Consider the following 12,146-nt stretch of genomic DNA (forward strand, 5'->3'; position numbering starts at 1 on the left):
GTGTCAGGACATCTTGGGCTCAGCTCTGTCACACAAAAGCAAAACCCAGCACCAACCAAACGCCTTCTGAAGGCTTTCTGGTGGTGCACTAAGCATTTCCTGCGACTCGGCCATACATGGCCGAGGGGTGGAGGGCCACCCCTCTCATTTGTGGTTCTGGGATAACCCACACCTCTTCACTTTGATTGTCCTGCTTTCCTAAGATGGGCCAGCCGTGGCGATTTCACAGGCCTGAAGAGAGGGTGGTGTCCTAGAGTTAAGAGGGAAAGTAACTTATGTTTGGCTTCAGACGGGAAGAGTAGAGACCGAGCATGCTGTAGTAATGTAAATTCTGTGGACCACAAAGCTCTCTATAGCAGAGATGCTGTCCTGAAATAGTCCTGTTTGGTCCTGATGGCCCCCGAGCTGTCGCGCTGCATCCCAGCATTTTCTCGTTGCCAGGAGCTACTTAAGTACACCAATGGACAAGGGACACTAAACAAAAATAACAGTCCTGGCCAAGAGAAAAAGGCTTAGACAATCCCCAGTGGTGTTTGACCTGTGTGGATGGGCAGTGGGAATGCATCTCCTCACGTGCTGCCTTGTGTCTAGTGTTGAACCAAGATGGTTTCATCAGCCTGGAGCTGCCTAGAAAAGAGGAAGAGGCCTTGGGCAGGAGGCCGGTCAACCTCTTTGGCTCGGGGATGATGACACTTCATCGATCTTGTGCCATTTAAAAGATGGCCAGTCACCTCCCTGCCTTGGAATTGGGTCAGAGAGCAGTGATCCGGAGAGGCATGTGTTAGCGGTGGGGCCGTCAGCGCAGGTAGCAGGGGATTTATGAACTGAGCCCAGGATCGCTGGGTGTGGGGCGCACATCTGGCCACAAGATGCACTCGGCTGCCTTGTGGATGAAGGGGCTTGGTCAACGGAGGTCAGCGCAGGTTCAGGAGGATTGCGGGGGTGGGGGCTGCAGTGAAAGTAAACAAGGCACCCTCAGGCCTAGAGTCTAGTTGCTTTGCAGGATCAGTAAACTCTTTCTAAGCTCCCGGACCGTCCCAGCTGACACTTTTCTCCTCAATAAAGTTTTGTAGGAAAACAATTAAACGGTACGTAAATCACAGGGGCATTGCTCTACAGATTATCAAAAGAGCTGCCAGCATTATAATGCCACCAACAATGAAGGTACTAAAGTTTTCACACTTTGGTGTTTCCTTCCTTCCTTCCTTCCTTCCTTCCTTCCTTCCTTCCTTCCTTCCTTCAACTTAATCTTGTTTCCTTCTTGATTTAATATTATAAATTAGTATCAGAAAGGATCTATTAGAAGGATAAAAATTAAACTAGCAACTCAGTTACTTCAGCATGCAAGAAGAACCTCCCAAATGGTTAACCATTTGATTTGGGATTGTAGTTCTGTATTTCTTCAGTGAAACCTCTGTAGCTGCTCCAGTTCCTAGTGCCACAGTGAAGAAGGAAAGTCCCTTCAGGGAAGTTGGCTTTCCCTGTTCCCTGCCCTTGACGGGCTCTGCTGCAAGGCCATCTTGTTTGTGCACCTTGGAGTGGAAAGCCTACAACTACGGCTGTTAAATGCAGCTCTCTGTGTACATGTGACAGCCTCCTCGGGACTGCTCCTGGGGAGCTCCCTCAGCCCCTATCCACAGCCCCCGGCAGGCAGACACTTTGCGGGTGTTTGTCTAAGACCCAGAGCTTCCATTTTCATAGCTCTCTGCTCCGAATCCTGTTCATGCTCCAAAGCCCAAGTCCAGGGCTGCTGGGGCCTCTGTCAGGGCCACAGGGCCATCTGACTCCTCAGCAGCCGTCGACTCTCTGCACTTGTTCTTGATCTCAAGATCAGGCATGTGGACTCGGTTGTAGCTCCTTGCTTTTGTTTGTTTGTTTTACTCTGTTTGCATTTGTCTCTCGTTTCTGGGGGCTTGTAATGGAAGGTGAGTCTCCAGCCGGCCCAGAAATGGAACCCCTACATCACGGCCACGGATTCATCACTCAGAGGGGAGTTACTACCCCTGCCTAGCCCCTCAGCTGGGCTTTCGTGACTTCATACCATGCTGCTTCTCTCTGCTATGTGAGCAGTATTGCTACTGACAAAGGCAGGCCGTCCCGTGACGAACAAGTGGGGCACGATAAAGTAACGCTCAGCTGGTAGCTCTTATGAGGGGAACACTGACTGATTTTTTCTGTGCTCGTTGCAGACTCAAGAGGCACACAGGGCTCTCAAAAGAGTTTCTGTGGAGCCCCAGTTCCAGCTAGACATACATGCATGCCTATGCTACATAGCTAATTTCTGCCTGGTATGTTTTCCACCATGGATTTATAGCCAGAGATGAGTGGGGTTTTTTGTTGTTGTTGTTGTTTCGTTTTGTTTATTTGTTTGTTTTTTAGCATTGCTTTGTTGCCCCACTTTGGAGGCAGAGGCATTTAGTGTTAAAGAGATTGCTCAGGTTAATAAAGACAGAAACATAATTCATCTGAGGCTCAGCCTGCAGTGGGAGCTGGGGACACCAGGCAGGGGCTTGCCTCCACTCGCGTACAGTGAAGGACAAGGCAGGAAGGTCTTCCTGTCTCCATTGTGTTTGCTTCGCTTAGATGGAACCTAGCAGAAAATCCCTTCGTACACGAAGAGTTTGTCCCAAGGGAATAAAGCCTTCCGGCGCCTTACCTAGCAGTTACTTTTCTATTTGGGTTTAAGGTTCCAGAAGGAGAGTCCATCCCGGCAGGGAGACATGGCAGCAGGCAACTGGAGCATATTCCGAAAACAGACAAAGCAAACTGGAAGAGGGGCCAGGCCACACACCCTCAGAGCCCATCCCCTGAGTGATGAGTGATATGTGTCTTCCAGCCAGGCTCCTTGTCCTGAAAGTCCCATTACCTCCCAAACACTGCTACCAACTGGGCAGCAAGTGTCCAGATACGTGAGCCTGTGAGGAACATTTCTCATCAAAACCACCGCAAGTTCTTAAGAATCTTTACATCTGAAAAAAAAAAAAAGTAAAATGACACACATTAGGGGAGTTATCATATTAATGATTTCCTGGCTGGACATTCCAGGCACATAGGAGTCATTGCTGAAATTTAAGGCTGGTAGTCTGTTATGGCTTGAACGTGAAATATTGCCCCCATAGGTTCATGTGTTTGAATGCTTGGTCCCCAGTTGATGGCACGGAGGTGGTAGACATTTTGGAAGATGTCGCCTATCTCGGGGAGGGAGGTGAGCCATGGAGGTGAGCCATGAGGGTTGTGGATCAGGCTGGCTTCCAGCCCCACGCTCTCTGCCTTCTGGTCTGCTGCAGCATGAATGATCAGCCTCGTACTTCTGCTGCCAACTAGAGATGCTTTTTCTTGCGGATAAGGCAACGGGCTGCCCCTTCAAGCTGTGAGTCGGAATAAATAGTTTCCCCCTTTAATGCTGCATCTTCTCAGGCGTTTGGTCAGAGCAACAAAGGAAGTAATTATCCCATAGTCTTCCTCAGCTTGAATTGCAGCATCTGTCTTTTACCTGTAGGAAGACTTTGTTCCCTCAGAGTAAAAAGTCACATAAACTTTTAAAACTGTATCTCATATTATCCATTAAGCTTAAATCATAAATTTATATTTTCCCTGGAGAATAATACACATATTCTTTTGAGCAGCATAAACACGTCCACTGAGACTGATATCCCAAAGGGGCCCTTAGTTCTTAACAAGAACAATACAAGAGTTTGAGAAGCCATTAACATTTGGAGGAAAGCAACTCTTTCTCTTTGCATATCTCTAAATGATGCAAATTCTTTATACTAAATCTGTTACTTTTACTGGTAATAATTTAATTATTGGAATTATAGAAAGTTGACATTTCTTTCCTGTGTGCCTTTCTGTAACTCCTAAATTTCCCAAAGTTAAACAAGTATTAGCAAACACACAAATGGAGATAATGTAATTACAAGATAATTATTGTGGTATATAAATTTAAATGTACTTTTAAAGAGACATTTAATTAAATGTCATCAATTAGCTAAACACACAAATATGTAAGCTTTCAAAATCTATCTTATTAAGTCCTGAATGATAGATTTTCATCACAGATGTATGAAATTTTTAAGCTCACATAATTTATGTGTTTTAATTTAAGACATCTGCTTTTAATTTGACTAGTTAAAATACCTTCTGTACAATGTTTAGATTAAAAAAAAAAACCTCAACATCTTTTTCGTTTGACCATCCTTTGCATTTGAGAAAATAAAAAAATCATAATACACTGAATAAATGAATCATTTTATAAAATACAAATTGACAACTGTGTCCTGTCACACTGCATTCTTCCCCAGGCTTTGGGGCCATATGCTCTGGGGAGGTCATTCTTTGTGTCTATAAAAACTTCTCTCTTCTTTGATGACAGATGGAGAAAAGGAGACTTGTTCAGAGCTTCAGAGAGTTCTGTCTCCTCCCTTTGTGCCTTCTTAAATGTTTCTTTTACCCCTCCAGATTCTGCGGAGGACAGCCTCTTCAACCATCACATGCAAGCATCCAGTACGGGTGCGATGCTGTCCCGGGGTCTGTAGGAGCGAAAGCGAGCCATAGGTAAGCCATCAGGGGCCTGTAATTTACTAAGAGAGACAGAGATATACTTAACACACCTAATAAAGGCAATATACAGCAAGTGACTGATAAGACCGCAAAAGAAAAATGAGTGTTGCTCAAGAAAGCGGCTCTAACCTTGAGGGAGGGGTGAAAGGGAGAAGATGTCAGGGCTGGGGGTTGAAGGGTGGCTGGCAGGGAGGTGCTTTCCAAACTGAAGAGTGTAATTAGCAAAGAGGACCAAAGCGAGGAGGGAGATAAGATGGCCGACGTCATACACAGGAATGAGAAGCCCGCGAGCTAGCGGCGGAGGAGAGTGTGGGAGAGTTGGGGTGAGAGATGAAGTTTGAAAGATGGTGAAGAGATATGGATAACAGGATGGCGCTTGAAGTTTACTTTAGATAGTGGAGGAAGATGGACACTGAAGGGTTGAAGTGCAGTTAATGGTTTCTGGGGGAGGAGGGGGACATACTTCTTGATTCAACCAGTCGTGAGTTGTCTTTGCTTAGTTCATCACCCCTCATCCATGGTCTTTCAAGAAATCCTAACTAAATGCCCCGCCTCTCTCTCTCTCTCTCTCTCTCTCTCTCTCTCTCTCTCTCTCTCTCTCTCTCTCTCTCACACACACACACACACACACACACATGTACACACACACAGAAAGCATAAGCTAGACATGGTGGCTCATTCCCCTGGAATCCCAGCACTGGGTAGGGTGAGGCAGGAGGATTGCCAGGTCTTCAGGGTTAGCCTGGGCTGTAGTGTGAGAGACTCTGCTTCAAAGCAAAAGCAAATGGCTTTTTGCCTTTTCAATGTCCTGTTGGAGTCCTGGCAGATAACCTTCATCTCTCCAGGAAACGTAACTTTATTTGACTTTCTACTTTGCTCTCAATTAGAGTCTTGGGCAGGAAAAGTCCTGTGAGCTTTTTGGCTTTCATAAATTGGAAGTCATTTTTCCTGCTCGTGAAAGAAATGATTTCTACTCAACAGAAGTAAGAAACCTGAAGTTTGTGATTACACGGCTCCCTGGACTCATCAACGTTTCTGCCTTTGATTTGACAATCTTACATCAATACTCTTTTGCATCTTCTCTTTGATCTTACTTTCTCATTTTCTCGGTTATCTTTAATGTTTAAATACTCAATACATAATTATTATATACTACATATTTTATTGAGAAATGTACTCTTACTATCATGGTTAAGGTATATTGACAAGGACTAACAATTTTAATATATGAATATCATGACTGTCTTATATTATTAGACAAATAAGCGAATTTAAATTGCTCTAAATAAGTTTCAATAATCAGGAGACATAAATATGTTTTTGTTGGGAAAAGTGAATACTAGATACCTCAGTAATCTAAAACCCTATATTTGGTGTACTTGAATTTTTCACTACTACAATTTACCAATCTTCAGAAATGTCAGAGTGATAGGCACTGTATCTTTGCCTTGGCATTCAATTATTTGTTTAAATAATTATGGATGAATTTAAAAGATGGAGTTACCTATCTTAAAGTATGCATGTTCTTTCACAGCTTTTAATATGTATCATCAAATTATACTACAGTTTACATTCCTCAATGTGTATATGAAAATATTCTGTCAATGAATAATTGGCTACAATGAGAATTTTCTTTCTCTAATCCATACCAATGTAATGTCATTAGATGGCTTTAAAATATCCTATAGTGGAAGTTTTGGCTTTGTTACCAACTTAGTTATATGTTATGCAAATATGTTTTTGTTTTAAGATATGTGACTGCCTTAGTATACCCACAGGCGATGATATCCTTGTGCCGTGTGCAGTCCTTGCCAGCTCTAGATAGTTTAATTCTGGGACTCAGAGAGGGTATAAATATGAGAGCCGAGAGAGAGAGAGGTGGGCGGTTGTTCAAGGGCTTTGAGGAGATGGACAGAGGAGGAAGAAGGCTGCTGGTTCTTCATGTTTCTTTACTTGCCGTTTGCTGTTCCTGATGACAGAGACTGGTATTTTCCCAAAGAACCTGATGACGCTAATCACCAGGAAGTAGCTAAGAAACCTACATCCATCCCTTTTACCCTTCTAACCTTTCTGCCTACCTAGTATTGGGGGCTTGGGAGGAAGACAGAGGCCTAAGAGCCCCAAGTAAAACAGAGTTAAAAACTAGAGCTACAACATCCAAGTCGACATAAGGAAAAACTCACTCTCTTCAAGGACATTTATTTAAAGTCTGATAAAATAAAACAAAACAAAATTAATAATACATAGTTGAGACAAAAATTAATGGGAAAAATAAAACACCTAGCTTCCAAATTCTCAAGACCACAGCAGCAAGGGGCTGAGAGGATGTGTAAGTGCACTTCTGTGCAGGCATGAGAACCTGGCTTCAAATCCTCAGCACCCATGTAAGTAGGCAGACAAGGCCACACATATGCCTGCAACCTGGTGCTGCGAGGGGCAAAGATAGACCCATTCCAGGGCCTTGTTGGCCGCCAGCCTAAATGTAGGTTGGCGATGGCTTGTCTCAAGGAAATAAGTCAGAGAGTGACAGAGTAGGGCACCTGACATACTCCTCTAGTCTCTGAGGCACAAAGGAGAACCTGCAAACATATGTACATACACAGTATACACACACACACACACGCACAGACACACAGACACACACTCACACACATACAAACATACACATACACACACTTTCTCTCATACACTCCTACACAAACAAACACATATACTTTCTCACACACACTCATACACAGCAGACATACACATATACACACTTTCTCACACACACACTCATACACATACAAATGTACACATATCCACATTTTCTCACCTACACACTCCTACACAGACAAACACATGCACATACTTTCTCACACACACACTCATACACATACAAACATACACATATACACACTTGCTTACACACTCATACACTCATTACAAATACCCTCTCTCTCTCTCTCTTGCACACACACACACACACACACACACACACACACACACACACACACATTCACAGACATACATACCACGTCATCGTGAGTCCCAGCTTCACGGGCACAGCCAGAAAGGCTGCTGTCTGCGCTGGGCCACTAGGAGGGACAGACATCTTCAGCACGTTGGTCAGGACAAACTGCAGGGGTGATCCCGGGGAAGCAGAAACCCTTCCACCAGGATGGCAGAATCTCCCGGAAATAAAAGGAAAGCGCTGTGTAAGTCGAGTGTAGCAACCAGGAGTGGAATGTGCAAGCAAAACAATTGCTTCAGCTGAGCTCACATAGAATATTCCAAATCAGACAAGGAATCTAACTGCCCGCCATACACTGGGTGTGAGAACAATCTAGGATAGCTTTAGAATGTTCAAGATGCTTAAGAAGGGTCGCAAAGCATAAAGCAGAATTTTAACATGAGCAAGAGAGTGAGATTGAAAACTAAGCAAGGGAGAAAATTCAAAATGAAAACCAGGGTACTCAGAGGATAAAGAGTATATTAGATACAGATTCCTCAAGACCCAAAGCCAAAAAAAATCAACAGCACAAAAACAGTTATCTGATCACAAAGCAATTGTCATAAATCAAGTATGAAAATATGGCTTTAGAAATTAGAAATGAAATGAAATGAAAATCCCAGACTTAAATCACCCAAGATTAAAGAAGAAACCACAGTGGAAATGAAGAAATCTTTATATTGAAATAATAGCAAAACTCATTATATCAAAATACGTGGAATGCAGTTTAAAGTACTGAAAAATATTCTTACTTGAAAAACAACAAGAAATTGTGTGTGGAGGGACTGTTCATTTTAAAGCAAGAACAGAATTAATGAAATGCATACGAAAAAGAATTAAGATTGTTAATGAAATAAATTTTTAAGATATGAATGAAATGGGTTAATCACTATCAAAATTGCTCAAGGAAATAAAGAAAGCATACATGACAAGAAAAATGTTTTAGAAACAATATCCACTTACGATAGATATTTAAAATGACATAAAGATAATATGAGCAATTTTATGCCAAGAAACTTGAAAAGTCAGATGAATAATGAAATAAGAATAAAAAGTGTTTGAAAGCAGCGTGTACAGGGAAACCCAAGAAGTTCTCCAGACACGCAAGCAAACAGAGGAGCTTAGCAAGCCTGCTGGCCTCTCTTGGGCTGGGTTTTGTTTCTGTTCATGCACAGCCCTGAATTCCGAGTTCCATTTTATCTAGGAAGCGAGCGGTTATACTGATAGTTTTCCTCTAAGGCATTCAACATCTACAGATTTTAGACTCACTGGACAACCTAGGGAAAGAGACCAGGTTTTTTTACATCTGATAAACTGAAACAACAGTGAAGCCGAAGACCCAACCCTCCTTTTTGTAAGTGTCTGCTCCTGCCCCAAGCAATGGCCACCTGAGTGATGCCTCTGGTCAGAGTCGCAAGGTGTGTGTGCTCTTTTTCTTCTGAGTGAACTTGAAATTAATTTCTACACAAAGATTAACAACTCAAATTTAATTAAATCTTATATTTTTAAGTCTGAATCATATTGTTTAAGGAATACTTAATCATTTTATTTTGTTGTTTTGGATTAGCTGTTTAAAGACAAAAGGCTCCAGGCTCCAATTAGCTGCTGTAAAAAAAATTAATTTAAATAACCTAATTGACAACTTGCTGGAAGCTACAGTCTTAGGTGCCTAAATGATTTAATTCCTTGCAGAAGTGGCTGTAAGGTTTATGTTGTCTTATAAAACTACTCTAGACCCACCTGCTACGAGATACTCACCACGCGCCTAACTCAGGAGCTCCACACTGGCGCCTGGAGCCCACGGTCACCTCTCACAACTGCCTACAACCAGCTCCAGCACATCCAGGACCCTCTTCTCTGCTCCCCGGGTACTTGCACTCATGTGAACACATGCATACGCACACACACACATACACACATACACTCTCAAACACACACATACACACACATATACACACATACACTCTCAAACACACACATACACACACACACATAATGCTCTCAAACACACACACATAATGCTCTCAAACACACACACATAATGCTCTCTCTCTCTCACACACACACACACACACACACACACACACACACACACACACACGTATATCTACATTGATATACGTGGAAGGCACACGTGAAACCCAGACCCAACCTTTCCCTTAAGGAATTTCAACATGAGAAAATGAGTGTTCAGAGGAGGAACACATGAAGGAGATCTGGTCGGGAGATGGTGGATAGGGATGGGGCAACAGAGGAAGACGTTTGAGATGAAGAGGAAAACTCTGTTCGGACCCCTAGGCAGAGGCCACGGTGCTCGTGTGCTGCAAGAAGCCCAGCACTGGGGCAGCACGCGGAACAAAGTGCCCTGGTTTGAGAAGCGTGAGAGTCTGCAGTGGGGCCAGGGCCCACACACGTTATGAACCCGTGGAAGAGCGTGGAGTGGCTTCTCAGGAAACAGGAAGTCCTGAAGGGCTGTGGGTGGGACAGTGTGATCAAAATTGTATTTTGTAACCTCACCAACTACAGAAGACAGAGTGGCCTGGGGAACAATGTGGTGAACAGAGACATGGAGAGCAGGCAAGAGCATGCCACAGCCATGCACGGAAGACATCCTGGGGACAAGGGGACTATGTCAACAAATGATGACGTATGGCATATGATAGGGTCTCCGATGCCACCCTTGCTTCTGGCCGAGACACATCTCCATGCTCTGCACACTTTGCTCATTAGGCTGTCTCTTTGGCTTCCTACCACTCTTGGAAACAGGTCACACAGCACACACATGAAGCAGGAAACCGGGTCACTGTTTGAGAATGTATTGTAAGAGTCCCCACCATGCCAGTGCCCTGTGATCGTCATCGTCATGGCTAATCGTCATCGTCAACTTGATAGGACTTGGACTCGCTTAGAAGTGTTTCTGTGTCCATAAAGGCATTTTCAGAAAAGCCCAACTGATGAGAGAAGATCACCTTGAAAGTGGGCAGGACTTTTCATAATAGAAAGTTGAGCGTCGACATAGACCTCTCTGGCCTTGGTTGCAAATATAACTAACTGCCTATCACCACAGCTCCCCCAGCATGACAGATTATATCCTCAAACTGTGAGCCCAAATCAGCCCTTCTTTCAAAAGTCACGTCTAGTCGGCTGCTTGGTCACAACAACTTGAAAAGCAATCAATACAAACCCTAAACAATTATTATTCAGGGATTTATTATGCAAGAAATGAGACTATTCTGTTCTTTCTCAAGGGACTCCTTCATTAGTCAGACCCACCAAGTATGATCTTTACGCATTCCTGGTGCCTTTCCACCTATGGAGATCAAAGTTCCCAAGAGCCACTGGCTTGGGTTATAATGACCATTTAGAGTCTTGGTAAAAATTAATGAAGCAGAGAATGTGGGTCCTTGCAAGGGAGCGAAGGAAATGAGCTGCCTTGGAGACAAGTGCTCTTTACCTCTTTGAGGTCAGTTCAAATGTCACTTCTGAGGTTCCGCCCTCACTGTGTAGGCATCTCCTCTTACTCCAGCTTACGCCAAAGCACTGTGAATGTCCGCTTTTCTCACTATCACAGCCTGGCATATTGAAAACACTCAGATGCTGGATGCAGAAGTAAATGGATGGATAGATGAACGGATGGTGCTGGGTTAGTTGGCTGTGATGTGAGGAGATTTCAGTGGTATGCAAGGGGTTGGATTATGTGGCTCCTAAGAGCCCCTCTACAGAAGTGGGCTCCCTTCTAAGCTATGGGGAAACTCTTTCTTGTCTGTGTGAGAGTGTATCTGCATGTGTACATGTGTGCATGCGTGTGCCCATCTGAGTTCCGGTATGGACGCAGCTCTCTCACACTACCTTATTCCTTTGAGACGTAGTTCTCACTGGACCTAGAGCTGGGCTGGTGACAAGTAAGCCTCAGAGATCTAGTCTACGCCTCCCGTACGGGTGAGGTTGTAGGTGCGCCTGGCCATCAAGGTTTTTGTTTTGTTTTGTTGTTTTTATGAAGGTGGTGGAGGTTTGAGCTCAGATCCTCAAACTTACTTGCTGAATCACCTCATTGGGCCATCAACTTGATCTGATGCTGAAACCCTGTGTCCTGATGATCTCAGAATAAGGCCCTTGGAGTTTTTTTTTTTTTTTACATTTTTTATTAATTTATTCATATTACATCTCGATTGTTAGCCCTTCCCCTGTTTCCTCCCATTCCTCCCTCCCTCCCACTTCCCCCCTTCTCCCCTCGCCTATGTCTGTGATTGAGGGAGACCTCCTCCCCCTATATATGCTCTTAGAATATCGAGTCTCTTCTTGGTAACTTGCTATCCTTCCTCTGAGTGCTGCCTGGTCTCCCCATCCAGGGGAAGTGGTCAGAAAAGGGGCACCAGAGTTCGTGTGAGAGTCAGATCTCACTCTCCACTCAACGGTGGAGAATGTCATGTTCGTTGGCTAGGTCTTGGTAGGGGTTCAAAGTTTACTGCCTATATTCTCCTTGGCTGGTGCCTTAGTTTGAGGAGGACCCCAGGACCCAGATCTGCCTGTCATAAAGTTCTTCTTGTAGGTTTCTAGGACCCTGTAGGTCCTACTATTTCCCCATTATTCCATG

General features: G+C 43.9%; 1 long non-coding RNA gene across 1 annotated transcript in view; it reads left to right on the forward strand.

Moving 5' to 3' along the window:
* Positions 1-12,146, forward strand: part of LOC311581910 — a 118,892-nt gene that overhangs the window by 37,816 nt on the left and 68,930 nt on the right. Inside the window, exon 2 of the long non-coding RNA XR_014773929.1 lies at positions 4,459-4,554. This is a non-coding gene — a long non-coding RNA (uncharacterized lncRNA). The remainder of the gene's footprint in view (positions 1-4,458; positions 4,555-12,146) is intronic.

The sequence above is a fragment of the Acomys minous genome (assembly GCF_964271855.1).
Source record: "Acomys minous genome assembly, chromosome: 2".
NCBI classification, from domain to species: Eukaryota; Metazoa; Chordata; class Mammalia; order Rodentia; family Muridae; genus Acomys; species Acomys minous.